Below are 26,878 nucleotides of genomic sequence, written 5' to 3' on the forward strand. Positions count from 1 at the left end.
CCATTTCTGAGTGAATTGCCGAAAGTCAGATTTTTGATGAAATTGTGACCCCGGGGCTTAGGGGTTTTTTCAAAAAAATCTTTTTCTGCCGGTTAAGTTGTCGAGGGTTGATATCTTTTCCTGTGATAAAAAGCCTTCTGTTTCGACCGCCAAACCTCTCAGGGGAGCATTTGCAACCGTTTGGCACCATTTCGGAGTGAATTGCCGAAAGTCAGATTTTTGATGAAATTGTGACCCCGGGGCTTAGGGATTTCTTCAAAAAAACCTTTTTCTGCCGGTTAAGTTGTCGAGGGCTGATTTCTTTTCCTGTGATAAAAAGCCTTCTGTTTCGACCGCCAAACCTCTCAGGGGAGCATTTGCAACCGTTTGGCACAATATCTGAGTGAATTAGAGAACGTGAGATATTTGATGAAATTGTGACCCCGGGGCTTAGGGATTTTTTCAAAAAAAAAAATTTCTGCCGGTTAAGTTGTCGAGGGCTGATTTCTTTTCCTGTGATAAAAAGCCTTCTGTTTCGACCGCCAAACCTCTCAGGGGAGCATTTGCAACCGTTTGGCACAATATCTGAGTGAATTAGAGAACGTGAGATATTTGATGAAATTGTGACCCCGGGGCTTAGGGATTTTTTCAAAAAAAAAAATTTCTGCCGGTTAAGGTGTCGAGGGCTGATTTCTTTTCCTGTGATACATAGCCTTCTGTTTCGACCGAAATACCTCTCAGGAGAGCATTTGCAACCGTTTGACAAGATTTCTGAGTGAATTGCCGAAAGTCAGATTTTTGATGAAATTGTGATCACGGGGCTTAGGGGTTTTTTCAAAAAAATCTTTTTCTGCCGGTTAAGGTGTCGAGGGCTGATTTCTTGTCCTGTGATAAAAAGCCTTCTGTTTCGACCGCCAAACCTCTCAGGGGAGTACTTGCAACCGTTTGGCACCATTTCTGAGTGAATTGCCGAAAGTCAGATTTTTGATGAAATTGTGACCCCCGGGGCTTAGGGATTTTTTCAAAAAAATCTTTTTCTGCCGGTTAAGGTGTCGAGGGCTGATTTCTTTTCCTGTGATAAAAAGCCTTCTGTTTCGACCGCCAAACCTCTCAGGGGAGCATTTGCAACCGTTTGGCACCATTTCTGAGTGAATTGCCGAAAGTCAGATTTTTGATGAAATTGTGACCCCGGGGCTTAGGGATTTTTTCAAAAAAATCTTTTTCTGCTGGTTAAGTTGTCAAGGGCTGATTTCTTTTCCTGTGATAAAAAGCCTTCTGTTTCGACCGCCAAACCTCTCAGGGGAGTACTTGCAACCGTTTGGCACCATTTCTGAGTGAATTGCCGAAAGTCAGATTTTTGATGAAATTGTGACCCCCGGGGTTTAGGGATTTTTTCAAAAAAATCTTTTTCTTCCGGTTAAGGTGTCGAGGGCTGATTTCTTTTCCTGTGATAAAAAGCCTTCTGTTTCGACCGCCAAACCTCTCAGGGAATCATTTGCAACCGTTTGGCACCATTTCTGAGTGAATTGCCGAAAGTCAGATTTTTGATGAAATTGTGACCTCGGGGCTTAGGGATTTTTTGAAAAAAAACTTTTTCTGCCGGTTACGGTGTCGAGGGCTGATTATTTTTCCTGTGATAAAAAGCCTTCTGTTTCGACCGCCAAACCTCTCAGGGGAGCATTTGCAACCGTTTGGCACCATTTCTGAGTAAATTGCCGAAAGTCAGATTTTTGATGAAATTGTGACCCCGGGGCTTAGGGATTTTTTCAAAAAAATATTTTTCTGCCGGTTAAGGTGTCGAGGGCTGATTTCTTTTCCTGTAATAAATAGCCTTCTGTTTCGACCGCCAAACCTCTCAGGGGAGCATTTGCAACCGTTTGGCAAGATTTCTGAGTAAATTGCCGAAACTCAGATTTTTGATGAAATTGTGACCCCGGGGCTTAGGGGTATTTTCAAAAAAATCTTTTTCTGCCGGTTAAGTTGTCGAGGGTTGATTTCTTGTCCTGTGATAAAAAGCCTTCTGTTTCGACCGCCAAACCTCACAGGGGAGCATTTGCAACCGTTTGGCACCGTTTCTGAGTGAATTGCTGAAAGTCAGATTTTTGATGAAATTGTGTCCCCGGGGCTTAGGGATTTTTTCAAAAAAATATTTTTCTGCCGGTTAAGGTGTCGAGGGCTGATTTCTTTTCCTGTAATAAATAGCCTTCTGTTTCGACCGCCAAACCTCTCAGGGGAGCACTTGCAACCGTTTGGCACCATTTCTGAGTGAATTGCCGAAAGCCAGATTTTTTATGAAATTGTGACCCCAGGGCTTAGGGATTTTTTCAAAAAAATCTTTTTCTGTCGGTTAAGGTGTCGAGGGCTGATTTCTTTTCCTGTGATAAACTGCCTTCTGTTTCGACCGAAATACCTCTCAGGAGAGCATTTGCAACCGTTTGGCAAGATTTCTGAGTGAATTGCCGAAACTCAGATTTTTGATGAAATTGTGACCCCGGGGCTTAGGCGTTTTTTCAAAAAAATATTTTTCTGCCGGTTAAGTTGTCGAGGGTTGATTTCTTGTCCTGTGATAAAAAGCCTTCTGTTTCGACCGCCAAACCTCACAGGGGAGCATTTGCAACCGTTTGGCACCGTTTCTGAGTGCATTGCTGAAAGTCAGATTTTTGATGAAATTGTGTCCCCGGGGCTTAGGGATTTTTTCAAAAAAATCTTTTTCTGCCGGTTAAGTTGTCGAGGGCTGATTTCTTGTCCTGTGATAAAAAGCCTTCTGTTTCGACCGCCAAACCTCTCAGGGGAGCACTTGCAACCGTTTGGCACCATTTCTGAGTGAATTGCCGAAAGCCAGATTTTTTATGAAATTGTGACCCCAGGGCCTAGGGATTTTTTCAAAAAAATCTTTTTCTGCCGGTTAAGTTGTCGAAGGCTGATTCCTTTTCCTCTGATAAATAGCCTTCTGTTTCGACCGCCAAACCTCTCAGGGGAGCATTTGCAACCGTTTGGCACCATTTCTGAGTGAATTGCCGAAAGTCAGATTTTTGATGAAATTGTGACCCCAGGGCTTAGGGATTTTTTCAAAAAAATCTTTTTCTGCCGGTTAAGGTGTCGAGGGCTGATTTCTTTACTGTGATAAATAGCCTTCTGTTTCGACCGCCAAACCTCTCAGGGGAGCATTTGCAACCGTTTGGCACCGTTTCTGAGTGAATTGCCGAAAGTCAGATTTTTGATGAAATTGTGACCCCGGGGCTTAGGGATTTTTTCAAAAAAATCTTTTTCTGCCGGTTAAGTTGTCGAGGGCTGATTTCTTGTCCTGTGATAAAAAGCATTCTGTTTCGACCGCCAAACCTCTCAGGGGAGCACTTGCAACCGTTTGGCACCATTTCTGAGTGAATTGCCGAAAGTCAGATTTTTGATGAAATTGTGACCCCGGGGCTTAGGGATTTTTTCAAAAAAATCTTTTTCTTCCGGTTAAGGTGTCGAAGGCTGATTTCTTTTCCTGTGATACATAGCCTTCTGTTTCGACCGACAAACCTCTCAGGAGAGCATTTGCAACCGTTTGGCAAGATTTCTGAGTAAATTGCCGAAACTCAGATTTTTGATGAAATTGTGACCCCGGGGCTTAGGGGTATTTTAAAAAAAATCTTTTTCTGCCAGTTAAGTTGTCGAGGGTTGATTTCTTGTCCTGTGATAAAAAGCCTTCTGTTTCGACCGCCAAACCTCACAGGGGAGCATTTGCAACCGTTTGGCACCGTTTCTGAGTGAATTGCTGAAAGTCAGATTTTTGATGAAATTGTGTCCCCGGGGCTTAGGGATTTTTTCAAAAAAATATTTTTCTGCCGGTTAAAGTGTCGAGGGCTGATTTCTTTTCCTGTAATAAATAGCCTTCTGTTTCGACCGCCAAACCTCTCAGGGGAGCACTTGCAACCGCTTGGCACCATTTCTGAGTGAATTGCCGAAAGCCAGATTTTTTATGAAATTGTAACCCCAGGGCTTAGGGATTTTTTCAAAAAAGTCTTTTTCTGTCGGTTAAGGTGTCGAGGGCTGATTTCTTTTCCTGTGATAAACTGCCTTCTGTTTCGACCGAAATACCTCTCAGGAGAGCATTTGCAACCGTTTGGCAAGATTTCTGAGTGAATTGCCGAAAGTCAGATTTTTGATGAAATTGTGACCCCGGGGCTTAGGGGTTTTTTCAAAAAAATCTTTTTCTGCCGGTTAAGTTGTCGAGGGTTGATTTCTTGTCCTGTGATAAAAAGCCTTCTGTTTTGACCGCCAAACCTCACAGGGGAGCATTTGCAACCGTTTGGCACCGTTTCTGAGTGAATTGCTGAAAGTCAGATTTTTGATGAAATTGTGTCCCCGGGGCTTAGGGATTTTTTCAAAAAAATCTTTTTCTGCCGGTTAAGTTGTCGAGGGCTGATTTCTTGTCCTGTGATAAAAAGCCTTCTGTTTCGACCGCCAAACCTCTCAGGGGAGCACTTGCAAACGTTTGGCACCATTTCTGAGTGAATTGCCGAAAGCCAGAATTTTTATGAAATTGTGACCCCAGGGCTTAGGGATTTTTTCAAAAAAATCTTTTTCTGCCGGTTAAGTTGTCGAGGGCTGATTTCTTTTCCTGTGATAAAAAGCCTTCTGTTTCGACCGCCAAACCTCTCAGGGGAGCACTTGCAACCGTTTGGCACAATTTCTGAGTGAATTAGAGAACGTGAGATTTTTGATGAAATTGTGACCCCGGGGCTTAGGGATTTTTTCAAAAAAAAAAATTTCTGCCGGTTAAGTTGTCGAGGGCTGATTTCTTTTCCTGTGATAAAAAGCCTTCTGTTTCGACCGCCAAACCTCTCAGGGGAGCATTTGCAACCGTTTGGCACCATTTCTGAGTGAATTGCCGAAAGTCAGATTTTTGATGAAATTGTGACCCCGGGGCTTAGGGATTTTTTCAAAAAAATCTTTTTCTGCCGGTTAAGGTGTCGAAGGCTGATTTCTTTTCCTGTGATACATAGCCTTCTGTTTCGACCGAAATACCTCTCAGGAGAGCATTTGCAACCGTTTGGCAAGATTTCTGAGTGAATTGCCGAAACTCAGATTTTTGATGAAATTGTGACCCCGGGGCTTAGGCGTTTTTTCAAAAAAATCTTTTTCTGCCGGTTAAGTTGTCGAGGGTTGATTTCTTGTCCTGTGATAAAAAGCCTTCTGTTTCGACCGCCAAACCTCACAGGGGAGCATTTGCAACCGTTTGGCACCGTTTCTGAGTGCATTGCTGAAAGTCAGATTTTTGATGAAATTGTGTCCCCGGGGCTTAGGGATTTTTTCAAAAAAATCTTTTTCTGCCGGTTAAGTTGTCGAGGGCTGATTTCTTGTCCTGTGATAAAAAGCCTTCTGTTTCGACCGCCAAACCTCTCAGGGGAGCATTTGCAACCGTTTGGCACCATTTCTGAGTGAATTGCCGAAAGTCAGATTTTTGATGAAATTGTGACCCCAGGGCTTAGGGATTTTTTCAAAAAAATCTTTTTCTGCCGGTTAAGGTGTCGAGGGCTGATTTCTTTACTGTGATAAATAGCCTTCTGTTTCGACCGCCAAACCTCTCAGGGGAGCATTTGCAACCGTTTGGCACCGTTTCTGAGTGAATTGCCGAAAGTCAGATTTTTGATGAAATTGTGACCCCGGGGCTTAGGGATTTTTTCAAAAAAATCTTTTTCTGCCGGTTAAGTTGTCGAGGGCTGATTTCTTGTCCTGTGATAAAAAGCATTCTGTTTCGACCGCCAAACCTCTCAGGGGAGCACTTGCAACCGTTTGGCACCATTTCTGAGTGAATTGCCGAAAGTCAGATTTTTGATGAAATTGTGACCCCGGGGCTTAGGGATTTTTTCAAAAAAATCTTTTTCTTCCGGTTAAGGTGTCGAAGGCTGATTTCTTTTCCTGTGATACATAGCCTTCTGTTTCGACCGACAAACCTCTCAGGAGAGCATTTGCAACCGTTTGGCAAGATTTCTGAGTAAATTGCCGAAACTCAGATTTTTGATGAAATTGTGACCCCGGGGCTTAGGGGTATTTTAAAAAAAATCTTTTTCTGCCAGTTAAGTTGTCGAGGGTTGATTTCTTGTCCTGTGATAAAAAGCCTTCTGTTTCGACCGCCAAACCTCACAGGGGAGCATTTGCAACCGTTTGGCACCGTTTCTGAGTGAATTGCTGAAAGTCAGATTTTTGATGAAATTGTGTCCCCGGGGCTTAGGGATTTTTTCAAAAAAATATTTTTCTGCCGGTTAAAGTGTCGAGGGCTGATTTCTTTTCCTGTAATAAATAGCCTTCTGTTTCGACCGCCAAACCTCTCAGGGGAGCACTTGCAACCGCTTGGCACCATTTCTGAGTGAATTGCCGAAAGCCAGATTTTTTATGAAATTGTAACCCCAGGGCTTAGGGATTTTTTCAAAAAAGTCTTTTTCTGTCGGTTAAGGTGTCGAGGGCTGATTTCTTTTCCTGTGATAAACTGCCTTCTGTTTCGACCGAAATACCTCTCAGGAGAGCATTTGCAACCGTTTGGCAAGATTTCTGAGTGAATTGCCGAAAGTCAGATTTTTGATGAAATTGTGACCCCGGGGCTTAGGGATTTTTTCAAAAAAATCTTTTTCTGCCGGTTAAGTTGTCGAGGGCTGATTTCTTGTCCTGTGATAAAAAGCCTTCTGTTTCGACCGCCAAACCTCTCAGGGGAGCACTTGCAAACGTTTGGCACCATTTCTGAGTGAATTGCCGAAAGCCAGAATTTTTATGAAATTGTGACCCCAGGGCTTAGGGATTTTTTCAAAAAAATCTTTTTCTGCCGGTTAAGTTGTCGAGGGCTGATTTCTTTTCCTGTGATAAAAAGCCTTCTGTTTCGACCGCCAAACCTCTCAGGGGAGCACTTGCAACCGTTTGGCACAATTTCTGAGTGAATTAGAGAACGTGAGATTTTTGATGAAATTGTGACCCCGGGGCTTAGGGATTTTTTCAAAAAAAAAAATTTCTGCCGGTCAAGTTGTCGAGGGCTGATTTCTTTTCCTGTGATAAAAAGCCTTCTGTTTCGACCGCCAAACCTCTCAGGGGAGCATTTGCAACCGTTTGGCACCATTTCTGAGTGAATTGCCGAAAGTCAGATTTTTGATGAAATTGTGACCCCGGGGCTTAGGCGTTTTTTCAAAAAAATCTTTTTCTGCCGGTTAAGTTGTCGAGGGTTGATTTCTTGTCCTGTGATAAAAAGCCTTCTGTTTCGACCGCCAAACCTCACAGGGGAGCATTTGCAACCGTTTGGCACCGTTTCTGAGTGCATTGCTGAAAGTCAGATTTTTGATGAAATTGTGTCCCCGGGGCTTAGGGATTTTTTCAAAAAAATCTTTTTCTGCCGGTTAAGTTGTCGAGGGCTGATTTCTTGTCCTGTGATAAAAAGCCTTCTGTTTCGACCGCCAAACCTCTCAGGGGAGCACTTGCAACCGTTTGGCACCATTTCTGAGTGAATTGCCGAAAGCCAGATTTTTTATGAAATTGTGACCCCAGGGCCTAGGGATTTTTTCAAAAAAATCTTTTTCTGCCGGTTAAGTTGTCGAAGGCTGATTCCTTTTCCTCTGATAAATAGCCTTCTGTTTCGACCGCCAAACCTCTCAGGGGAGCATTTGCAACCGTTTGGCACCATTTCTGAGTGAATTGCCGAAAGTCAGATTTTTGATGAAATTGTGACCCCAGGGCTTAGGGATTTTTTCAAAAAAATCTTTTTCTGCCGGTTAAGGTGTCGAGGGCTGATTTCTTTACTGTGATAAATAGCCTTCTGTTTCGACCGCCAAACCTCTCAGGGGAGCATTTGCAACCGTTTGGCACCATTTCTGAGTGAATTGCCGAAAGTCAGATTTTTGATGAAATTGTGACCCCAGGGCTTAGGGATTTTTTCAAAAAAATCTTTTTCTGCCGGTTAAGGTGTCGAGGGCTGATTTCTTTACTGTGATAAATAGCCTTCTGTTTCGACCGCCAAACCTCTCAGGGGAGCATTTGCAACCGTTTGGCACCGTTTCTGAGTGAATTGCCGAAAGTCAGATTTTTGATGAAATTGTGACCCCGGGGCTTAGGGATTTTTTCAAAAAAATCTTTTTCTGCCGGTTAAGTTGTCGAGGGCTGATTTCTTGTCCTGTGATAAAAAGCATTCTGTTTCGACCGCCAAACCTCTCAGGGGAGCACTTGCAACCGTTTGGCACCATTTCTGAGTGAATTGCCGAAAGTCAGATTTTTGATGAAATTGTGACCCCGGGGCTTAGGGATTTTTTCAAAAAAATCTTTTTCTTCCGGTTAAGGTGTCGAAGGCTGATTTCTTTTCCTGTGATACATAGCCTTCTGTTTCGACCGACAAACCTCTCAGGAGAGCATTTGCAACCGTTTTGCAAGATTTCTGAGTAAATTGCCGAAACTCAGATTTTTGATGAAATTGTGACCCCGGGGCTTAGGGGTATTTTAAAAAAAATCTTTTTCTGCCAGTTAAGTTGTCGAGGGTTGATTTCTTGTCCTGTGATAAAAAGCCTTCTGTTTCGACCGCCAAACCTCACAGGGGAGCATTTGCAACCGTTTGGCACCGTTTCTGAGTGAATTGCTGAAAGTCAGATTTTTGATGAAATTGTGTCCCCGGGGCTTAGGGATTTTTTCAAAAAAATATTTTTCTGCCGGTTAAAGTGTCGAGGGCTGATTTCTTTTCCTGTAATAAATAGCCTTCTGTTTCGACCGCCAAACCTCTCAGGGGAGCACTTGCAACCGCTTGGCACCATTTCTGAGTGAATTGCCGAAAGCCAGATTTTTTATGAAATTGTAACCCCAGGGCTTAGGGATTTTTTCAAAAAAGTCTTTTTCTGTCGGTTAAGGTGTCGAGGGCTGATTTCTTTTCCTGTGATAAACTGCCTTCTGTTTCGACCGAAATACCTCTCAGGAGAGCATTTGCAACCGTTTGGCAAGATTTCTGAGTGAATTGCCGAAAGTCAGATTTTTGATGAAATTGTGACCCCGGGGCTTAGGGATTTTTTCAAAAAAATCTTTTTCTGCCGGTTAAGTTGTCGAGGGCTGATTTCTTGTCCTGTGATAAAAAGCCTTCTGTTTCGACCGCCAAACCTCTCAGGGGAGCACTTGCAAACGTTTGGCACCATTTCTGAGTGAATTGCCGAAAGCCAGAATTTTTATGAAATTGTGACCCCAGGGCTTAGGGATTTTTTCAAAAAAATCTTTTTCTGCCGGTTAAGTTGTCGAGGGCTGATTTCTTTTCCTGTGATAAAAAGCCTTCTGTTTCGACCGCCAAACCTCTCAGGGGAGCACTTGCAACCGTTTGGCACAATTTCTGAGTGAATTAGAGAACGTGAGATTTTTGATGAAATTGTGACCCCGGGGCTTAGGGATTTTTTCAAAAAAAAAAATTTCTGCCGGTTAAGTTGTCGAGGGCTGATTTCTTTTCCTGTGATAAAAAGCCTTCTGTTTCGACCGCCAAACCTCTCAGGGGAGCATTTGCAACCGTTTGGCACCATTTCTGAGTGAATTGCCGAAAGTCAGATTTTTGATGAAATTGTGACCCCGGGGCTTAGGCGTTTTTTCAAAAAAATCTTTTTCTGCCGGTTAAGTTGTCGAGGGTTGATTTCTTGTCCTGTGATAAAAAGCCTTCTGTTTCGACCGCCAAACCTCACAGGGGAGCATTTGCAACCGTTTGGCACCGTTTCTGAGTGCATTGCTGAAAGTCAGATTTTTGATGAAATTGTGTCCCCGGGGCTTAGGGATTTTTTCAAAAAAATCTTTTTCTGCCGGTTAAGTTGTCGAGGGCTGATTTCTTGTCCTGTGATAAAAAGCCTTCTGTTTCGACCGCCAAACCTCTCAGGGGAGCACTTGCAACCGTTTGGCACCATTTCTGAGTGAATTGCCGAAAGCCAGATTTTTTATGAAATTGTGACCCCAGGGCCTAGGGATTTTTTCAAAAAAATCTTTTTCTGCCGGTTAAGTTGTCGAAGGCTGATTCCTTTTCCTCTGATAAATAGCCTTCTGTTTCGACCGCCAAACCTCTCAGGGGAGCATTTGCAACCGTTTGGCACCATTTCTGAGTGAATTGCCGAAAGTCAGATTTTTGATGAAATTGTGACCCCAGGGCTTAGGGATTTTTTCAAAAAAATCTTTTTCTGCCGGTTAAGGTGTCGAGGGCTGATTTCTTTACTGTGATAAATAGCCTTCTGTTTCGACCGCCAAACCTCTCAGGGGAGCATTTGCAACCGTTTGGCACCATTTCTGAGTGAATTGCCGAAAGTCAGATTTTTGATGAAATTGTGACCCCAGGGCTTAGGGATTTTTTCAAAAAAATCTTTTTCTGCCGGTTAAGGTGTCGAGGGCTGATTTCTTTACTGTGATAAATAGCCTTCTGTTTCGACCGCCAAACCTCTCAGGGGAGCATTTGCAACCGTTTGGCACCGTTTCTGAGTGAATTGCCGAAAGTCAGATTTTTGATGAAATTGTGACCCCGGGGCTTAGGGATTTTTTCAAAAAAATCTTTTTCTGCCGGTTAAGTTGTCGAGGGCTGATTTCTTGTCCTGTGATAAAAAGCATTCTGTTTCGACCGCCAAACCTCTCAGGGGAGCACTTGCAACCGTTTGGCACCATTTCTGAGTGAATTGCCGAAAGTCAGATTTTTGATGAAATTGTGACCCCGGGGCTTAGGGATTTTTTCAAAAAAATCTTTTTCTTCCGGTTAAGGTGTCGAAGGCTGATTTCTTTTCCTGTGATACATAGCCTTCTGTTTCGACCGACAAACCTCTCAGGAGAGCATTTGCAACCGTTTTGCAAGATTTCTGAGTAAATTGCCGAAACTCAGATTTTTGATGAAATTGTGACCCCGGGGCTTAGGGGTATTTTAAAAAAAATCTTTTTCTGCCAGTTAAGTTGTCGAGGGTTGATTTCTTGTCCTGTGATAAAAAGCCTTCTGTTTCGACCGCCAAACCTCACAGGGGAGCATTTGCAACCGTTTGGCACCGTTTCTGAGTGAATTGCTGAAAGTCAGATTTTTGATGAAATTGTGTCCCCGGGGCTTAGGGATTTTTTCAAAAAAATATTTTTCTGCCGGTTAAAGTGTCGAGGGCTGATTTCTTTTCCTGTAATAAATAGCCTTCTGTTTCGACCGCCAAACCTCTCAGGGGAGCACTTGCAACCGCTTGGCACCATTTCTGAGTGAATTGCCGAAAGCCAGATTTTTTATGAAATTGTAACCCCAGGGCTTAGGGATTTTTTCAAAAAAGTCTTTTTCTGTCGGTTAAGGTGTCGAGGGCTGATTTCTTTTCCTGTGATAAACTGCCTTCTGTTTCGACCGAAATACCTCTCAGGAGAGCATTTGCAACCGTTTGGCAAGATTTCTGAGTGAATTGCCGAAAGTCAGATTTTTGATGAAATTGTGACCCCGGGGCTTAGGGGTTTTTTCAAAAAAATCTTTTTCTGCCGGTTAAGTTGTCGAGGGTTGATTTCTTGTCCTGTGATAAAAAGCCTTCTGTTTTGACCGCCAAACCTCACAGGGGAGCATTTGCAACCGTTTGGCACCGTTTCTGAGTGAATTGCTGAAAGTCAGATTTTTGATGAAATTGTGTCCCCGGGGCTTAGGGATTTTTTCAAAAAAATCTTTTTCTGCCGGTTAAGTTGTCGAGGGCTGATTTCTTGTCCTGTGATAAAAAGCCTTCTGTTTCGACCGCCAAACCTCTCAGGGGAGCACTTGCAAACGTTTGGCACCATTTCTGAGTGAATTGCCGAAAGCCAGAATTTTTATGAAATTGTGACCCCAGGGCTTAGGGATTTTTTCAAAAAAATCTTTTTCTGCCGGTTAAGTTGTCGAGGGCTGATTTCTTTTCCTGTGATAAAAAGCCTTCTGTTTCGACCGCCAAACCTCTCAGGGGAGCACTTGCAACCGTTTGGCACAATTTCTGAGTGAATTAGAGAACGTGAGATTTTTGATGAAATTGTGACCCCGGGGCTTAGGGATTTTTTCAAAAAAAAAAATTTCTGCCGGTTAAGTTGTCGAGGGCTGATTTCTTTTCCTGTGATAAAAAGCCTTCTGTTTCGACCGCCAAACCTCTCAGGGGAGCATTTGCAACCGTTTGGCACCATTTCTGAGTGAATTGCCGAAAGTCAGATTTTTGATGAAATTGTGACCCCGGGGCTTAGGGATTTTTTCAAAAAAATCTTTTTCTGCCGGTTAAGGTGTCGAAGGCTGATTTCTTTTCCTGTGATACATAGCCTTCTGTTTCGACCGAAATACCTCTCAGGAGAGCATTTGCAACCGTTTGGCAAGATTTCTGAGTGAATTGCCGAAACTCAGATTTTTGATGAAATTGTGACCCCGGGGCTTAGGCGTTTTTTCAAAAAAATCTTTTTCTGCCGGTTAAGTTGTCGAGGGTTGATTTCTTGTCCTGTGATAAAAAGCCTTCTGTTTCGACCGCCAAACCTCACAGGGGAGCATTTGCAACCGTTTGGCACCGTTTCTGAGTGCATTGCTGAAAGTCAGATTTTTGATGAAATTGTGTCCCCGGGGCTTAGGCATTTCTTCAAAAAAATCTTTTTCTGCCGGTTAAGTTGTCGAGGGCTGATTTCTTGTCCTGTGATAAAAAGCCTTCTGTTTCGACCGCCAAACCTCTCAGGGGAGCACTTGCAACCGTTTTGCACAATTTCTGAGTGAATTAGAGAACGTGAGATTTTTGATGAAATTGTGGGATTTTTTCAAAAAAAAAATTTTCTGCCGGTTAAGTTGTCGAGGGCTGATTTCTTTTCCTGTGATAAAAAGCCTTCTGTTTCGACCGCCAAACCTCTCAGCGGAGCATTTGCAACCGTTTGGCACCATTTCTGAGTGAATTGCCGAAAGTCAGATTTTTGATGATATTGTGACCCCGGGGCTTAGGGATTTTTTCAAAAAAATCTTTTTCTGCCGGTTAAGGTGTCGAGGGCTGATTTCTTTTCCTGTGATACATAGCCTTCTGTTTCGACCGAAATACCTCTCAGGGGAGCACTTGCAACCGTTTGGAACCATTTCTGAGTGAATTGCCGAAAGTCAGATTTTTGATGAAATTGTGACCCCAGGGCTTAGGGATTTTTTCAAAAAAATCTTTTTCTGCCGGTTAAGGTGTCGAGGGCTGATTTCTTTTCCTGTGATAAATAGCCTTCTGTTTCGACCGCCAAACCTCTAAGGGGAGCATTTGCAACCGTTTGGCACCGTTTCTGAGTGAATTGCCGAAAGTCAGATTTTTGATGAAATTGTGACCCCGGGGCTTAGGGATTTTTTCAAAAAAATCTTTTTCTGCCGGTTAAGTTGTCGAGGGCTGATTTCTTGTCCTGTGATAAAAAGCCTTCTGTTTCGACCGCCAAACCTCTCAGGGAATCATTTGCAACCGTTTGGCACAATTTCTGAGTGAATTGCCGAAAGTCAGATTTTTGATGAAATTGTGACCCCGGGGCTTAGGGATTTTTTCAAAAAAATCTTTTTCTGCCGGTTAAGTTGTCGAGGGCTGATTTCTTGTCCTGTGATAAAAAGCCTTCTGTTTCGACCGCCAAACCTCTCAGGGATGCACTTGCAACCGTTTGGCACCATTTCGGAGTGTATTGCCGAAAGTCAGATTTTTGATGAAATTGTGACCCCGGGGCTTAGGGTTTTTTTCAAAAAAATCTTTTTCTTCCGGTTAAGGTGTCGAAGGCTGATTTCTTTTCCTGTGATACATAGCCTTCTGTTTCGACCGACAAACCTCTCAGGAGAGCATTTGCAACCGTTTGGCAAGATTTCTGAGTGAATTGCCGAAACTCAGATTTTTGATGAAATTGTGACCCCGGGGCTTAGGGGTTTTTTCAAAAAAATCTTTTTCTGCCGGTTAAGTTGTCCAGGGTTGATTTCTTGTCCTGTGATAAAAAGCCTTCTGTTTTGACCGCCAAACCTCAGAGGGGAGCATTTGCAACCGTTTGGCACCATTTCGGAGTGAATTGCTGAAAGTCAGATTTTTTATGAAATTGTGTCCCCGGGGCTTAGGGGTTTTTTCAAAAAAATCTTTTTCTGCCGGTTAAGTTGTCGAGGGCTGATTTCTTTTCCTTTGATAAACTGCCTTCTGTTTCGACCGAAATACCTCTCAGGAGAGCATTTGCAACCGTTTGGCAAGATTTCTGAGTGAATTGCCGAAACTCAGATTTTTGATGAAATTGTGACCCCGGGGCTTAGGGGTTTTTTCAAAAAAATCTTTTTCTGCCGGTTAAGGTGTCGAGGGTTGATTTCTTGTCCTGTGATAAAAAGCCTTCTGTTTCGACCGCCAAACCTCTCAGGGGAGCATTTGCAACCGTTTGGCACCGTTTCTGAGTGAATTGCCGAAAGTCAGATTTTTGATGAAATAGTGACCCCGGGGCTTAGGGATTTTTTCAAAAAAATCTTTCTCTGCCGGTTAAGTTGTCGAGGGCTGATTTCTTGTCCTGTGATACATAGCCTTCTGTTTCGACGGAAATACCTCTCAGGGGAGCACTTGCAACCGTTTGGCACCATTTCTGAGTGAATTGCCGAAAGTCAGATTTTTGATGAAATTGTGACCCCGGGGCTTAGGGATTTTTTCAAAAAAATCTTTTTCTTCCGGTTACGGTGTCGAAGGCTGATTTCTTTTCCTGTGATACATAGCCTTCTGTTTCGACCGACAAACCTCTCAGGGGAGCATTTGCAACCGTTTGGCACCATTTCTGAGTGAATTGCCGAAACTCAGATTTTTAATGAAATTGTGACCCCGGGGCTTAGGGATTTTTTCAAAAAAATCTTTTTCTGCCGGTTAAGTTGTCGAGGGTTGATTTCTTTTCCTGTGATAAAAAGCCTTCTGTTTCGACCGTCAAACCTCTCAGGGGAGCATTTGCAACCGTTTGGCACCATTTCGGAGTGAATTGCCGAAAGTCAGATTTTTGATGAAATTGTGACCCCGGGGCTTAGGGATTTTTTCAAAAAAATATTTTTCTGCCGGTTAAGGTGTCGAGGGTTGAATTCTTCTCCTGTGATAAAAAGCCTTCTGTTTCGACCGCCAAACCTCACAGGGGAGCATTTGCAACCGTTTGGCACCGTTTCTGAGTGAAATGCTGAAAGTCAGATTTTTTATGAAATTGTGACCCCAGGGCTTAGGGATTTTTTCAAAAAAACCTTTTTCTGCCGGTTAAGTTGTCGAGGGCTGATTTCTTTTCCTGTGATAAAAAGCCTTCTGTTTCGACCGCCAAACCTCTCAGGGGAGTATTTACAACCGTTTGGCACCATTTCTGAGTGAATTAGAGAACGTGAGATTTTTGATGAAATTGTGACCCCGGGGCTTAGGGATTTTTTCAAAAAAAAAAATTTCTGCCGGTCAAGTTGTCGAGGGCTGATTTCTTCTCCTGTTATAAATAGCCTTCTGTTTCGACCGCCAAACCTCTCAGGGGAGCATTTGCAACCGTTTGGCACCATTTCTGAGTGAATTGCCGAAAGTCAGATTTTTGATGAAATTGTGACCCCGGGGCTTAGGGATTTTTTCAAAAAAATCTTTTTCTGCCGGTTAAGTTGTCGAGGGCTGATTTCTTATCCTGTGATAAAAAGCCTTCTGTTTCGACCGCCAAACCTCTCAGGGGAGCACTTGCAACCGTTTGGCCCCATTTCTGAGTGAATTGCCGAAAGTCAGATTTTTGATGAAATTGTGACCCCGGGGCTTAGGGATTTTTTCAAAAAAATCTTTTTCTGCCGGTTAAAGTGTCGAGGGCTGATTTCTTTTCCTGTGATACATAGCCTTCTGTTTCGACCGAAATACCTCTCAGGGGAGCATTTGCAACCGTTTGGCACCATTTCTGAGTGAATTGCCGAAACTCAGATTTTTAATGAAATTGTGACCCCGGGGCTTAGGGATTTTTTCAAAAAAATCTTTTTCTGCCGGTTAAGTTGTCGAGGGTTGATTTCTTTTCCTGTGATAAAAAGCCTTCTGTTTCGACCGCCAAACCTCTCAGGGGAGCATTTGCAACCGTTTGGCACCATTTCGGAGTGAATTGCCGAAAGTCAGATTTTTGATGAAATTGTGACCCCGGGGCTTAGGGATTTTTTCAAAAAAATATTTTTCTGCCGGTTAAGGTGTCGAGGGCTGATTTCTTTTCCTGTAATAAATAGCCTTCTGTTTCGACCGCCAAACCTCTCAGGGGAGCATTTGCAACCGTTTGGCACCATTTCTGAGTGAATTGCCGAAAGTCAGATTTTTGATGAAATTGTGACCCCGGGGCTTAGGGATTTTTTCAAAAAAATCTTTTTCTGCCGGTTAAGTTGTCGAGGGCTGATTTCTTGTCCTGTTATAAAAAGCCTTCTGTTTCGACCGCCAAACCTCTCAGGGGAGCATTCGCAACCGTTTGGCCCCATTTTTGCGTCAATTGGAGAACGTGAGATTTTTGATGAAATTGTGACCCCGGGGCTTAGGGGTTTTTTCAAAAAAATCTTTTTCTGCCGGTTAAGTTGTTGATGGTTGATTTCTTTTCCTGTGATAAAAAGCCTTCTGTTTCGAGCGCCAAACCTCTCAGGGGAGCATTTGCAACCGTTTGGCACCATTTCTGAGTGAATTGCTGAAAGTCAGATTTTTGATGAAATTGTGACCCCGTGGCTTAGGGCTTTTTTCAAAAAAATATTTTTCTGCCGGTTAAGGTGTCGAGGGCTGATTTCTTTTCCTGTAATAAATAGCCTTCTGTTTCGACCGCCAAACCTCTCAGGGGGGCATTTGCAACCGTTTGGCACCATTTCTGAGTGAATTGCCGAAAGTCAGATTTTTGATGAAATTGTGACCCCGGGCCTTAGGGATTTTTTCAAAAAAATCTTTTTCTGCCGGTTAAGTTGTCGAGGGCTGATTTCTTGTCCTGTGATAAAAAGCCTTCTGTTTCGACCGCCAAACTTCTCAGGGGAGCATTTGCAACCGTTTGGCACCATTTCGGAGTGAATTGCCGAAAGTCAGATTTTTGATGAAATTGTGACCCCGGGGCTTAGGGATTTTTTCAAAAAAATCTTGTTATGCCGGATAAGGTGTCGAGGGTTGATTTCTTGTCCTGTGATAAAAAGACTTCTGTTTCGACCGCCAAACCTCTCAGGGGAGCATTTGCAACCGTTTGGCACCATTTCTGAGTGAATTGCCGAAAGTCAGATTTTTGATGAAATTGTGACCCCGGGGCTTAGGGATTTTTTCAAAAAAATCTTTTTCTGCCAGTTAAGGTGTCGAGGGCTGATTTCTTTTCCTGTGATACATAGCCTTCTGTTTCGACCGACAAACCTCTCAGGAGAGCATTTGCAACCGTTTGGCAAGATTTCTGAGTGAATTGCCGAAACTCAGATTTTTGATGAAATTGTGACCCCGGGGTTTAGGGGTTTTTTCAAAAAAATCTTTTTCTGCCGGTTAAGTTGTCGAGGGTTGATTTCTTGTCCTGTGATAAAAAGTCTTCTGTTTCGACCGCCAAACCTCACAGGGAAGCATTTGCAACCGTTTGGCACCGTTTCTGAGTGAATTGCTGAAAGTCAGATTTTTGATGAAATTGTGTCCCCGGGGCTTAGGGATTTTTTCAAAAAAATATTCTTCTGCCGGTTAAGGTGTCGAGGGCTGATTTCTTTTCCTGTAATAAATAGCCTTCTGTTTCGACCGCCAAACCTCTCAGGGGAGCACTTGCAACCGTTTGGCACCATTTCTGAGTGAATTGCCGAAAGCCAGATTTTTTATGAAATTGTGACCCCGGGGCTTAGGGATTTTTTCAAAAAAATCTTTTTCTGTCGGTTAAGGTGTCGAGGGCTGATTTCTTTTCTTGTGATAAACTGCCTTCTGTTTCGACCGAAATACCTCTCAGGAGAGCATTTGCAACCGTTTGGCAAGATTTCTGAGTGAATTGCCGAAAGTCAGATTTTTGATGAAATTGTGACCCCGGGGCTTAGGGGTTTTTTCAAAAAAATCTTTTTCTGCCGGTTAAGTTGTCGAGGGCTGATTTCTTTTCCTGTGATAAAAAGCCTTCTGTTTCGACCGCCAAACCTCTCAGGGGAGTATTTACAACCGTTTGGCACCATTTCTGAGTGAATTAGAGAACGTGAGATTTTTGATGAAATTGTGACCCCGGGGCTTAGGGATTTTTTCAAAAAAATCTTTTTCTGCCGGTTAAGTTGTCGAGGGCTGATTTCTTTTCCTGTGATAAAAAGCCTTCTGTTTCGACCGCCAAACCTCTCAGGGGAGCACTTGCAACCGTTTGGCACAATTTCTGAGTGAATTAGAGAACGTGAGATTTTTGATGAAATTGTGACCCCGGGGCTTAGGGATTTTTTAAAAAAAAAAAATTTCTGCCGGTTAAGTTGTCGAGGGCTGATTTCTTCTCCTGTTATAAATAGCCTTCTGTTTCGACCGCCAAACCTCTCAGGGGAGCATTTGCAACCGTTTGGCACCATTTCTGAGTGAATTGCCGAAAGTCAGATTTTTGATGAAATTGTGACCCCGGGGCTTAGGGATTTTTTCAAAAAAATCTTTTTCTGCCGGTTAAGTTGTCGAGGGCTGATTTCTTATCCTGTGATAAAAAGCCTTCTGTTTCGACCGCCAAACCTCTCAGGGGAGCACTTGCAACCGTTTGGCACCATTTCTGAGTGAATTGCCGAAAGTCAGATTTTTGATGAAATTGTGACCCCGGGGCTTAGGGATTTTTTCAAAAAAATCTTTTTCTGCCGGTTAAAGTGTCGAGGGCTGATTTCTTTTCCTGTGATACATAGCCTTCTGTTTCGACCGAAATACCTCTCAGGGGAGCATTTGCAACCGTTTGGCACCATTTCTGAGTGAATTGCCGAAACTGAGATTTTTAATGAAATTGTGACCCCGGGGCTTAGGGATTTTTTCAAAAAAATCTTTTTCTGCCGGTTAAGTTGTCGAGGGTTGATTTCTTTTCCTGTGATAAAAAGCCTTCTGTTTCGACCGCCAAACCTCTCAGGGGAGCATTTGCAACCGTTTGGCACCATTTCGGAGTGAATTGCCGAAAGTCAGATTTTTGATGAAATTGTGACCCCGGGGCTTAGGGATTTTTTCAAAAAAATCTTTTTCTGCCGGTTACGGTGTCGAGGGCTGATTATTTTTCCTGTGATAAAAAGCCTTCTGTTTCGACCGCCAAACCTCTCAGGGGAGCATTTGCAACCGTTTGGCACCATTTCTGAGTGAATTGCCGAAAGTCAGATTTTTGATGAAATTGTGACCCCGGGGCTTAGGGATTTTTTCAAAAAAATCTTTTTCTGCCGGTTAAGGTGTCGAGGGCTGATTTCTTTTCCTGTGATAAATAGCCTTCTGTTTCGACCGCCAAACCTCTCAGGGGAGCACTTGCAACCGTTTGGCACCATTTCTGAGTGAATTGCCGAAAGTCAGATTTTTGATGAAATTGTGACCCCGGGCCTTAGGGATTTTTTCAAAAAAATCTTTTTCTGCCGGTTAAGTTGTCGAGGGCTGATTTCTTGTCCTGTGATAAAAAGCCTTCTGTTTCGACCGCCAAACCTCTCAGGGGAGCATTTGCAACCGTTTGGCAAGATTTCTGAGTGAATTGCCGAAAGTCAGATTTTTGATGAAATTGTGACCCCGGGGCTTAGGGGTTTTTTCAAAAAAATCTTTTTCTGCCGGTTAAGTTGTTGAGGGTTGATTTCTTTTCCTGTGATAAAAAGCCTTCTGTTTCGACCGCCAAACCTCTCAGGGGAGCATTTGCAACCGTTTGGCACCATTTCGGAGTGAATTGCCGAAAGTCAGATTTTTGATGAAATTGTGACCCCGGGGCTTAGGGATTTTTTCAAAAAAATCCTTTTCTGCCTGTTAAGTTGTTGAGGGTTGATTTCTTTTCCTGTGATAAAAAGCCTTCTGTTTCGACCGCCAAACATCTCAGGGCAGTATTTACAACCGTTTGGCACCATTTCTGAGTGAATTAGAGAACGTGAGATTTTTGATGAAATTGTGACCCCGGGGCTTAGGGATTTTTTCAAAAAAATCTTTTTCTGCCGGTTAAGTTGTCGAGGGCTGATTTCTTTTCCTGTAATAAATAGCCTTCTGTTTCGACCGCCAAACCTCTCAGGGGAGCACTTGCAACCGTTTGGCACCATTTCGGAGTGAATTGCCGAAAGTCAGATTTTTGATGAAATTGTGACCCCGGGCCTTAGGGATTTTTTCAAAAAAATCTTTTTCTACCGGTTACGGTGTCGAGGGCTGATTATTTTTCCTGTGATAAAAAGCCTTCTGTTTCGACCGCCAAACCTCTCAGGGGAGCATTTGCAACCGTTTGGCACCATTTCTGAGTGAATTGCTGAAAGTCAGATTTTTGATGAAATTGTGACCCCGTGGCTTAGGGCTTTTTTCAAAAAAATATTTTTCTGCCGGTTAAGGTGTCGAGGGCTGATTTCTTTTCCTGTAATTAATAGCCTTCTGTTTCGACCGCCAAACCTCTCAGGGGAGCATTTGCAACCGTTTGGCACCATTTCTGAGTGAATTGCCGAAAGTCAGATTTTTGATGAAATTGTGACCCCGGGCCTTAGGGATTTTTTCAAAGAAATCTTTTTCTGCCGGTTAAGTTGTCGAGGGCTGATTTCTTGTCCTGTGATAAAAAGCCTTCTGTTTCGACCGCCAAACCTCTCAGGGGATCATTTGCAACCGTTTGGCACCATTTCTGAGTGAATTGGAGAACGTGAGATTTTTGATGAAATTGTGACCCCGGGGCTTAGGGATTTTTTCAAAAAAATCTTTTTCTGCCAGTTAAGGTGTCGAAGGCTGATTTCTTTTCCTGTGATACATAGCCTTCTGTTTCGACCGCCAAACCTCTCAGGGGAGCATTTACAACCGTTTGGCACCATTTCTGAGTGAATTAGAGAACGTGAGATTTTTGATGAAATTGTGACCCCGGGGCTTAGGGATTTTTTCAAAAAAATCTTTTTCTGCCGGTTAAGCTGTCGAGGGCTGATTTCTTTTCCTGTAATAAATAGCCTTCTGTTTCGACCGCCAAACCTCTCAGGGGAGCACTTGCAACCGTTTGGCACCATTTCGGAGTGAATTGCCGAAAGTCAGATTTTTGATGAAATTGTGACCCCGGGCCTTAGGGATTTTTTCAAAAAAATCTTTTTCTACCGGTTACGGTGTCGAGGGCTGATTATTTTTCCTGTGATAAAAAGCCTTCTGTTTCGAGCGCCAAACCTCTCAGGGGAGCATTTGCAACCGTTTGGCACCATTTCTGAGTGAATTGCTGAAAGTCAGATTTTTGATGAAATTGTGACCCCGTGGCTTAGGGCTTTTTTCAAAAAAATATTTTTCTGCCGGTTAAGGTGTCGAGGGCTGATTTCTTTTCCTGTAATAAATAGCCTTCTGTTTCGACCGCCAAACCTCTCAGGGGAGCATTTGCAACCGTTTGGCACCATTTCTGAGTGAATTGCCGAAACTCAGATTTTTGATGAAATTGTGACCCCGGGCCTTAGGGATTTTTTCAAAAAAATCTTTTTCTGCCGGTTAAGTTGTCGAGGGCTGATTTCTTGTCCTGTGATAAAAAGCCTTCTGTTTCGACCGCCAAACTTCTCAGGGGAGCATTTGCAACCGTTTGGCACCATTTCGGAGTGAATTGCCGAAAGTCAGATTTTTGATGAAATTGTGACCCCGGGGCTTAGGGATTTTTTCAAAAAAATCTTTTTCTGCCAGTTAAGGTGTCGAGGGCTGATTTCTTTTCCTGTGATACATAGCCTTCTGTTTCGACCGACAAACCTCTCAGGAGAGCATTTGCAACCGTTTGGCAAGATTTCTGAGTGAATTGCCGAAACTCAGATTTTTGATGAAATTGTGACCCCGGGGTTTAGGGGTTTTTTCAAAAAAATCTTTTTCTGCCGGTTAAGTTGTCGAGGGTTGATTTCTTGTCCTGTGATAAAAAGCCTTCTGTTTCGACCGCCAAACCTCACAGGGGAGCATTTGCAACCGTTTGGCACCATTTCTGAGTGAATTGCCGAAAGTCAGATTTTTGATGAAATTGTGACCCCGGGGTTTAGGGGTTTTTTCAAAAAAATCTTTTTCTGCCGGTTAAGTTGTCGAGGGCTGATTTCTTTTCCTGTGATAAAAAGCCTTCTGTTTCGACCGCCAAACCTCTCAGGGGAGTATTTACAACCGTTTGGCACCATTTCTGAGTGAATTAGAGAACGTGAGATTTTTGATGAAATTGTGACCCCGGGGCTTAGGGATTTTTTCAAAAAAATCTTTTTCTGCCGGTTAAGTTGTCGAGGGCTGATTTCTTTTCCTGTGATAAAAAGCCTTCTGTTTCGACCGCCAAACCTCTCAGGGGAGCACTTGCAACCGTTTGGCACCATTTCTGAGTGAATTGCCGAAAGTCAGATTTTTGATGAAATTGTGACCCCGGGGGTTAGGGATTTTTTCAAAAAAAAAAATTTCTGCCGGTTAAGTTGTCGAGGGCTGATTTCTTCTCCTGTTATAAATAGCCTTCTGTTTCGACCACCAAACCTCTCAGGGGAGCATTTGCAACCGTTTGGCACCATTTCTGAGTGAATTGCCGAAAGTCAGATTTTTGATGAAATTGTGACCCCGGGGGTTAGGGATTTTTTCAAAAAAATCTTTTTCTGCCGGTTAAGTTGTCGAGGGCTGATTTCTTATCCTGTGATAAAAAGCCTTCTGTTTCGACCGCCAAACCTCTCAGGGGAGCACTTGCAACCGTTTGGCACCATTTCTGAGTGAATTGCCGAAAGTCAGATTTTTGATGAAATTGTGACCCCGGGGCTTAGGGATTTTTTCAAAAAAATCTTTTTCTGCCGGTTAAAGTGTCGAGGGATGATTTCTTTTCCTGTGATACATAGCCTTCTGTTTCGACCGAAATACCTCTCAGGGGAGCATTTGCAACCGTTTGGCACCATTTCTGAGTGAATTGCCGAAACTCAGATTTTTAATGAAATTGTGACCCCGGGGCTTAGGGATTTTTTCAAAAAAATCTTTTTCTGCCGGTTAAGTTGTCGAGGGTTGATTTCTTTTCCTGTGATAAAAAGCCTTCTGTTTCGACCGCCAAACCTCTCAGGGGAGCATTTGCAACCGTTTGGCACCATTTCGGAGTGAATTGCCGAAAGTCAGATTTTTGATGAAATTGTGACCCCGGGGCTTAGGGGTTTTTTCAAAAAAATCTTTTTCTGCCGGTTAAGTTGTTGAGGGTTGATTTCTTTTCCTGTGATAAAAAGCCTTCTGTTTCGACCGCCAAACCTCTCAGGGGAGCATTTGCAACCGTTTGGCACCATTTCGGAGTTAATTGCCGAAAGTCAGATTTTTGATGAAATTGTGACCCCGGGGCTTAGGGATTTTTTCAAAAAAATCTTTTTCTGCCGGTTAAGTTGTTGAGGGTTGATTTCTTTTCCTGTGATAAAAAGCCTTCTGTTTCGACCGCCAAACATCTCAGGGGAGTATTTACAACCGTTTGGCACCATTTCTGAGTGAATTAGAGAACGTGAGATTTTTGATGAAATTGTGACCCCGGGGCTTAGGGATTTTTTCAAAAAAATCTTTTTCTGCCGGTTAAGTTGTCGAGGGCTGATTTCTTTTCCTGTAATAAATAGCCTTCTGTTTCGACCGCCAAACCTCTCAGGGGAGCACTTGCAACCGTTTGGCACCATTTCGGAGTGAATTGCCGAAAGTCAGATTTTTGATGAAATTGTGACCCCGGGGCTTAGGGATTTTTTCAAAAAAATCTTTTTCTGCCGGTTAAGTTGTCGAGGGTTGATTTCTTGTCCTGTGATAAAAAGCCTTCTGTTTCGACCGCCAAACCTCTCAGGGGAGCATTTGAAACCGTTTGGCACCATTTCTGAGTGAATTGCCGAAAGTCAGATTTTTGATGAAATTGTGCCCCCAGGGTTTAGGGATTTTTTCAAAAAAATCTTTTTCTGCCGATTAAGGTGTCGAGGGCTGATTTCTTTTCCTGTGATAAATAGCCTTCTGTTTCGACCGCCAAACCTCTCAGGGGAGCATTTGCAACCGTTTGGCACCATTTCTGAGTGAATTGCCGAAAGTCCGATTTTTGATGAAATTGTGACCCCGGGGCTTAGGGATTTTTTCAAAAAAATCTTTTTCTGTCGGTTAAGGTGTCAAGGGCTGATTTCTTTTCCTGTGATAAATAGCCTTCTGTTTCGACCGCCAAACCTCTCAGGGGAGCATTTGCAATTGTTTGGCACCATTTCTGAGTGAACTGCCGAAAGTCAGATTTTTGATGAAATTGTGACCCCGGGGCTTAGGGATTTTTTCAAAAAAATCTTTTCCTGCCGGTTAAGTTGTCGAGGGTTGATTTCTTGTCCTGTGATAAAAAGCCTTCTGTTTCGACCGCCAAACCTCTCAGGGGAGCATTTGCAACCATTTGGCACCATTTCTGAGTGAATTGCCGAAAGTCAGATTTTTGATGAAATTGTGCCACCAGGGTTTAGGGATTTTTTCAAAAAAATCTTTTTCTGCCGATTAAGGTGTCGAGGGCTGATTTCTTTTCCTGTGATAAATAGCCTTCTGTTTCGACCGCCAAACCTCTCAGGGGAGCATTTGCAACCGTTTGGCACCATTTCTGAGTGAATTGCCGAAAGTCCGATTTTTGATGAAATTGTGACCCCGGGGCTTAGGGATTTTTTCAAAAAAATCTTTTTCTGTCGGTTAAGGTGTCAAGGGCTGATTTCTTTTCCTGTGATAAATAGCCTTCTGTTTCGACCGCCAAACCTCTCAGGGGAGCATTTGCAATTGTTTGGCACCATTTCTGAGTGAACTGCCGAAAGTCAGATTTTTGATGAAATTGTGACCGCCAAACCTCTCAGGGGAGCATTTGCAACCGTTTGGCACAATTTCTGAGTGAATTAGAGAACGTGAGATTTTTAATGAAATTGTGACCCCGGGGCTTAGGGATTTTTTCAAAAAAATCTTTTTCTGCCGGTTAAGGTGTCGAGGGCTGATTTCTTTTCCTGTGATACATAGCCTTCTGTTTCGACCGCCAAACCTCTCAGGGGAGCATTTGCAACCGTTTGGCACCATTTCTGAGGGAATTGCCGAAAGTCAGATTTTTGATGAAATTGTGACCCCGGGGCTTAGGGATTTTTTCAAAAAAATCTTTTTCTGCCGGTTAAGTTGTCGAGGGCTGATTTCTTTTCCTGTAATAAATAGCCTTCTGTTTCGACCGCCAAACCTCTCAGGGGAGCACTTGCAACCGTTTGGCACCATTTCGGAGTGAATTGCCGAAAGTCAGATTTTTGATGAAATTGTGACCCCGGGGCTTAGGGATTTTTTCAAAAAAATCTTTTTCTGCCGGTTAAGTTGTCGAGGGTTGATTTCTTGTCCTGTGATAAAAAGCCTTCTGTTTCGACCGCCAAACCTCTCAGGGGAGCATTTGAAACCGTTTGGCACCATTTCTGAGTGAATTGCCGAAAGTCAGATTTTTGATGAAATTGTGCCCCCAGGGTTTAGGGATTTTTTCAAAAAAATCTTTTTCTGCCGATTAAGGTGTCGAGGGCTGATTTCTTTTCCTGTGATAAATAGCCTTCTGTTTCGACCGCCAAACCTCTCAGGGGAGCATTTGCAACCGTTTGGCACCATTTCTGAGTGAATTGCCGAAAGTCCGATTTTTGATGAAATTGTGACCCCGGGGCTTAGGGATTTTTTCAAAAAAATCTTTTTCTGTCGGTTAAGGTGTCAAGGGCTGATTTCTTTTCCTGTGATAAATAGCCTTCTGTTTCGACCGCCAAACCTCTCAGGGGAGCATTTGCAATTGTTTGGCACCATTTCTGAGTGAACTGCCGAAAGTCAGATTTTTGATGAAATTGTGACCCCGGGGCTTAGGGATTTTTTCAAAAAAATCTTTTCCTGCCGGTTAAGTTGTCGAGGGTTGATTTCTTGTCCTGTGATAAAAAGCCTTCTGTTTCGACCGCCAAACCTCTCAGGGGAGCATTTGCAACCATTTGGCACCATTTCTGAGTGAATTGCCGAAAGTCAGATTTTTGATGAAATTGTGCCACCAGGGTTTAGGGATTTTTTCAAAAAAATCTTTTTCTGCCGATTAAGGTGTCGAGGGCTGATTTCTTTTCCTGTGATAAATAGCCTTCTGTTTCGACCGCCAAACCTCTCAGGGGAGCATTTGCAACCGTTTGGCACCATTTCTGAGTGAATTGCCGAAAGTCCGATTTTTGATGAAATTGTGACCCCGGGGCTTAGGGATTTTTTCAAAAAAATCTTTTTCTGTCGGTTAAGGTGTCAAGGGCTGATTTCTTTTCCTGTGATAAATAGCCTTCTGTTTCGACCGCCAAACCTCTCAGGGGAGCATTTGCAATTGTTTGGCACCATTTCTGAGTGAACTGCCGAAAGTCAGATTTTTGATGAAATTGTGACCCCGGGGCTTAGGGATTTTTTCAAAAAAATCTTTTCCTGCCGGTTAAGTTGTCGAGGGCTGATTTCTTTTCCTGTGATAAATAGCCTTCTGTTTCGACCGCCAAACCTCTCAGGGGAGCATTTGCAACCGTTTGGCACCATTTCTGAGTGAATTGCCGAAAGTCCGATTTTTGATGAAATTGTGACCCCGGGGCTTAGGGATTTTTTCAAAAAAATCTTTTTCTGTCGGTTAAGGTGTCAAGGGCTGATTTCTTTTCCTGTGATAAATAGCCTTCTGTTTCGACCGCCAAACCTCTCAGGGGAGCATTTGCAATTGTTTGGCACCATTTCTGAGTGAACTGCCGAAAGTCAGATTTTTGATGAAATTGTGACCCCGGGGCTTAGGGATTTTTTCAAAAAAATCTTTTTCTGCCGATTAAGGTGTCGAGGGCTGATTTCTTGTCCTGTGATAAATAGCCTTCTGTTTCGACCGCCAAACCTCTCAGGGGAGCATTTGCAACCGTTTGGCACCATTTCTGAGTGAATTGCCGAAA

Source organism: Podarcis pityusensis, assembly GCF_964106645.2.
Source record: "Podarcis pityusensis genome assembly, chromosome: 5".
Lineage (NCBI taxonomy): Eukaryota > Metazoa > Chordata > Lepidosauria > Squamata > Lacertidae > Podarcis > Podarcis pityusensis.